Below are 6,016 nucleotides of genomic sequence, written 5' to 3'. Positions count from 1 at the left end.
CATGATAAGAAGCAATAAAATGAAACATACCAGAACTATTATAGTATCCGGATACTTACGACTTCACCAGGGGCTTGTCCCTGGGCAACCACTCATCGTCGTTGTAAGTGGCTGTTGTGGAGGGGTCCGGAAGGAGGGTCCTTCCCTTCTTGGACCCTTCGGCCTCCCCAGATGGGGCGGCCTTCCTTTTCTTGCCCCCCCGGTTGGGGGGGGGGGAGAACTTTCCTCTTCCACCTTCTCGTTTTCTTGGGAGGAATGCGCCTCGGTGTTTTCGGACGATGAGTCCGATACAACCTTGCGCCAGAGACCTTTCCTGGTCCCCGCGGCCTTCTTCTTGGCCTTCTTCTCCGGCGCCTCATAGGGCGCCTGTCGTGGTTCTAAGTCTGACAGTAATGTAGGGGGGTAGGTATGGGGAGGCAAGATCTTAGCTACGGAGTAGTTGTAAGCACACGAGGTTTACGAGTTCAGGTCCTTCTCGGAGGAAGTAATAGCCCTACGTCTCGGAGCCCGGAGGCGGTCGACTGGATTATGCGTGTATGAATTACAGGGGTGCGAACCCTTTACATTGAGGAGGGGGTGGCTTATATAGAGTTCGCCGGACCCCTCCGGCCCTCAGTTATGCAGGGTTTTAAATACATTAAGGTCAGGCGTTACTGGTAACGCCCCTAATAAAGTGCTATGATGACCATAAAAGCTACTTAATGACCGACCGTTAGCGTGCGGAGTGACTTTAGGTCTCCTGGCCGTCGAGTGGTTGGATCTTGGTCGAGTGATTGCTTCTTGGTCGAGTGTCTTTGAGTCTGTCGAGTGGAACACCTCCAAGTCGATTGAAAGGTGATTTCTTCTAGAGATGTCCTTGGGTAGGGCAGTTGGGACAGGTCCATGACCCTACCCTAGGTACATAGCTTCATCATTAGTCCCCGAATGGATCGAGGTTTGAGTGGGGAAGGAGTTGAGAACTTCTCTGACTCATTTTTCATGCCATGAGCATATCTTGTTTCGGATCAATGAACCTGAGTGATGACAGCAACTTCCTTTTCAGTCGCCTTGATCCATTCTTAGTTTTTTTGAGTGAGTTTCTTTGCTTGAAAAGCTCCGAGTGACGGCGTGGAGGAGATCTTCCGTCTGACAAGTTGTTCTGCTGCCCGCAGATTTCACGGGATTCGAATTTTGGGAAGCGCGCAGGACGGGGGAGGCCGCAGTAATCGGATGGGATAGGGCGGAGCCGCCTCGATCTCCGCGCCACCTTTTTCGCCACGTATCGCGCACGCGATTGTTACGGGATTTGACAGGACCGTTCGGGCCTACCAGTCAGCCACTCGGAAGCGACCTCATATAAGGCGTCGGACCAGGGTTTCTTGAACAGTGCGTTCCCATTTCCTCTTCTCCTCTTCAGGCTTCTTCGTCGCGCTTGCTCTCGCCCCAGCGCCGCCGCTCCGTACGCGTCTCGCTGGCGATGATGGGGAAGGAGAAGACGGCGGCTCTGGAGCGGGCGAAGAAGGCGACGGCAAAGGGGAAGGGGAAGGCGACCAGTCGGGGTGGATCTTCCTCACGAGCCGGCCTGCCGAAGGGCTGGATCCAGGGTGACTGGATCCGCTCAGCGATCCGCCAAGAAGACCTCGACGACCTAGCCGACGGAGGGCTGATCCCCTATGGATCGGCGCGGCTTCCGGGGAAGGAATCCGAGCCGCAACCTCGGGAGGGTGAGCGCGTTCTCCTTGCCACCCATGTCAACCGTGGATTTTCCTTGCCTCCTCACCCTTTCTTTCGGGGATTTATGAATTTCTTTGGGGCACAACTCCACCACTTCACTCCCAACACAATCGTGTATCTCGCTGCTTTCGTGTCTTTGTGCGAGAATTTCTTGGGTTGTCGGCCTCACCGGGGTCTTTTCAAGCACATTTTCACCTGTCGTTCTCAGACGGTGAAAAAGGCCAATCCGAGTGACGAGAGAACACAAGTGATTCAGATGTGCGGGGTCTTGGTGTTCAGATGAGAGGGAAAAGTTCCTTTCCAGCCATGATTCTTCCCGACTCGGTTCGCGGATGGCAGTCGACCTGGTTTTATTGCAAAGACCAGCCGACGCCAGGGCAGTCGACTGGCCTCCCTCATTTTACCATGGACCGAGTGAGGAAACCCTCCTCTTTGAAGGTGCTCCCGGAGGAGAAGGCGCAGGTTAGGGTGCTAGTCGAACGAGTGGTCCAGCTTATCCATGACGGGGTCACCGGTATGGATCTCTTGGAGGTTTTCCTTCGGCGGCGCATCCAGCCTCTTCAAGCCCGAGACCATCCGATGTGGATGTATTCGGGTCTTGATGACACCACTCGGATTCACCCGAAGGAGGTCGATGACGACACACTGGAGAAGTGTCTGTCGGGCATCACCGGAAACAAGGACAACCCCAGGGGAGCCAGGAGAGTTCCTCCATTCGACCAGTCCCATGAACCAGAAAAGGTCCGATTCTGAGCTTTTGATTGTAATCTGAATTCACTCGCGCAGCTGTCTATACTGCATCGACTGACTTTATTCTTCCTGCTTTCTTTCAGGCCCTTATCGAAATGTATTCAATGCTCAATGGAGAGCAAGAGCAGGACCTGGAAGGAGAGGCGAGCGGCGGCGACAGTGGCGAATGGTATTCTGACGGTGAAGGGGATGAAGAAAGCGACGACCCAAGTGACGAAGAAGAAGTCGAGTCGCCTCCTCGCAGGGAGAGGCGATCCAAGCTTGACCAAGAATGACCGAGCGCCCGTGAAAAGGCGATTGCTCAGGCTGGTCAATCTTCAAAGCGTCCTCGGACCTCTTCACCAACCCCAACTGAAAAAGCGTCAAAGCATCCCAAAGTTGCAGAGCAAAAGCCTCGTAAGGCATTGCCGAAGATTAAGATTGACATCCCCGTCGCTTCTGCGTGAGTGTCTCCCTTTGTATTCACTCGACGCCCCGTGCTGTTTGTTTTTTCTTGATTTAACCAGACGAACTTTGGAACTGGCAGCGCTGCTACTTCCGGGACCTCATCTTACAGGGATGAGGATGAGGTAATGGAGGATGCGGTCACTTCCAATCTGGGTATGATTTCTGACATTCTGTCTTTATTTGGTCGACTCAACTGCAATGTGTACCATTGGGTGATGTGATTTTGGCGATTGACTTTGAACAGCTCCTAACATTATTGACCTCCCCGATGATGATGATGAAGAGCCTGAGAGGCCTTTGACGAGGAAAAATAGGCAAGCTCCTGCAAGCAAGGTGCCACAGTCGACGCCGAGGGCGGAACCAGTCGTTCAGGATGCTGGTGATGCCAATCGGGGTTCTGTTACCTTCACCGTACCATTGTCGAGTGCCTTGCCTTCTTCGTCGACTGCTCAGCCCCCTACCGACCCACCTTCAGTTTTTGCGACCCATCATGTCCCAGAGGACGAAGTGAATGCTGGCAAGGAAGCCATACGCCAAGCGGGCATTATGATGGAGAAGATGAAGACGGTGCGGGACGCCAGTCAGGCCGCCTATGTCGCCAGCTCGGCTCTTCAAAGCAACGTTCAGGTTAGTTGGTCACCGCTTGTTCTGTTAGGATATGCTATCTGAAGACTCTCTTTCTGAAAATCTTTGCATCTGTACACCCAGTGGGTGCGTCGATTGAATTTTTGAACTAGTGGGGGCACGCTGAGTGCACCCACTGGGTGTAGTCCCCGAGACTATGGTGGACTGCTGGCAGTCGACTATAGTCTTTGTATTTTGATTCTTTCGCTCGATCTGGTCTGGCCGCGTCGAGTGTAAACCGAACCAGTAGTTTGTCTCTTCTACTCGGTCTAGGCGAGTGGGATCAGAATCGGTGGGGGCACGCCAAGTACACCCACTGGGTGTAGTCCCCGAGACCATGGTCGACTGCTGGCAGTCGACTGTGGTCTGAGTTCTATGGTATGAGTTCTTCTTTTTCTCTTTTTTACTCCCTGCACTCGACTCAGGCGGGCCGGTCGAGTGGGATCAGAACCGGTGGGGGCACGCAAAGTGCACCCACTGGGTGTAGTCCCCGAGACTATGGTGGACTGCGGGCAGTCGACCATAGTCTTAGTATTTATTGTCTTTGTTGTTTTTCGCTGTAAAATAACTTCTCCTCCCTGATTGCAGAAATCTTGTGATCTTGGAGCTCGCTTTGCTGATTTGGAGAAATAGAAGATCCAACTAAACCTTGACATGGAATTGGCCAAGACAGAGCTACAAAAGGCCAAGGACGACGCCAATGGTAAGACGAGCTTGTCGACTGGTTTGTCTTAGGCTTGAGTACCCTTCTGCTCTTTCTGAATCAAGTACCATTTCTTTGCAGAAAAAACTGAGAGAAGCTCTGGCGAAGAAGGATCAGGATTTGGCTGCTGCTCAAAAGGAAGCTGACGATAGAACCGCTCTGGCTGAAGAGAAACTGGCTTCAGTCGGCCAATTGGAAGAAGAGAACACCAAGATGAAATATGCTCTGAACAAAGCCAACAAGGAGTGCACGCGCTTGAAGAAGGACAATCTCAACCTGTACGAGAAGATGGAAGGCATCGCTCGCAGGAGGGACGATCTGGAGAGCTATCTGAGGAGCCTTGCCTAGAAGTTGTTCATCAAGCTTGAAGGTATACATTTTTTTTGTTCTGTCGACTCAGCATACGAAAACCGACTTAACCTTGGATCGTGAATGCAGAGTTTTGCCAAAACTTCGAGGAGGAGACTGGGCGGATTGAGCCAGATTTGTACCCCATCAACTCTCCCGTGAAAGACGATACTGCCATGAATCTGCTCCGACTGGAATCCCGCATTGACGGTGTTGTGGACTACTTGGCTCGACTGAATGTCGCCACGTCACGGATTGACACGGCACTTTGGCCGGGGCCACGCTCCAGAGTGATCTCGAGTCCCTGATCACTCGACTTAACGAGATCCCTGGTCGAGTGCAGGAGTGGAAGAAATCTTCTGCCCGGTGTGGTGCTGATGTGGCTCTGTCTTTGGTTCATGTCCACTGCAAGGAGGTGCGACAAGATAAGCTGGCAGCAATCAAGGTCGCCAACACCCAAAGGCATGACTTCCGATCTTTTATGGAGACTTTTAGTGCTGCAGCCACCCGGATTGCCGACGGCATCAACCTAGACGACTTCGTCAAGCCTGCCAGTCCTCCTCCTGCGGAGTGAACAAACTTTTATGCCCCACCTTAAATTTGCCTCGGAATGCCGAGTGGTTTTTGTAACTGTTAAACTCTTTCGGGTTGAATGCCCGAGCCTGCCAGTCCTCCTCTTGCGGAGTGAACAAACTTTTATGCCGCACCTTAAATTTGCCTCAGAATGCCGAGTGGTTTTTGTAACCATTAAACTCTTTCGGGTTGAATGCCCGAGCACTTCGATCTGTGGTCTGGACCCTTTAGGATTTTATCTGAACTTGGTTTATCGTTGAATATCTTCATGAATTCTCCGTCGAGTGGAACTCGTTCTTCACTCGAGACAACTTTTTGTATTTGCGGCGCAGCTCCGAAGGAGAAGGTAGCAGTCGACCTGCACCTCGTCGTCCTTGCGGAGTAGGATGGAGCGCACGTTGTATTTGTGGCGAAGCTCCAAAGGAGAAGGTGGCAGTCCAGCTACACCTCGTCGTCCTTGAGGAGTAGGATGGAGCGCACGTTGTATTTGTGGCGAAGCTCCCAAGGAGAAGGTGGCAGTCGACCTGCACCTCGTCGTCCTTGCGGAGTAGGATGTGTTTCGTACATAGGCGAGTACTGGACTGCAGCTAAGCCTCCGAGTGGGAGGGTCGCTCTCCACTCGGTAGGATTTTTCAAACTTAGGCGAGTACTGGACTGCAGCTAAGCCCCCGAGTGGGAGGGTCGCTCTCCACTCGGTAGGATTTTTCAAACTTAGGCGAGTACTGGACTGCAGCTAAGCCCCCGAGTGGGAGGGTCGCTCTCCACTCGGTAGGATGTTTCAAACTTAGGCGAGTACTGGACTACAGCTAAGCCCCCGAGTGGGAGGGTCGCTCTCCACTCGGTAGAATTTTTCAAACT

Source organism: Triticum dicoccoides, chromosome 1A (genome assembly GCF_002162155.2).
Source record: "Triticum dicoccoides isolate Atlit2015 ecotype Zavitan chromosome 1A, WEW_v2.0, whole genome shotgun sequence".
NCBI classification, from domain to species: Eukaryota; Viridiplantae; Streptophyta; class Magnoliopsida; order Poales; family Poaceae; genus Triticum; species Triticum dicoccoides.
Note: the sequence above shows the minus strand (reverse complement) of the source record.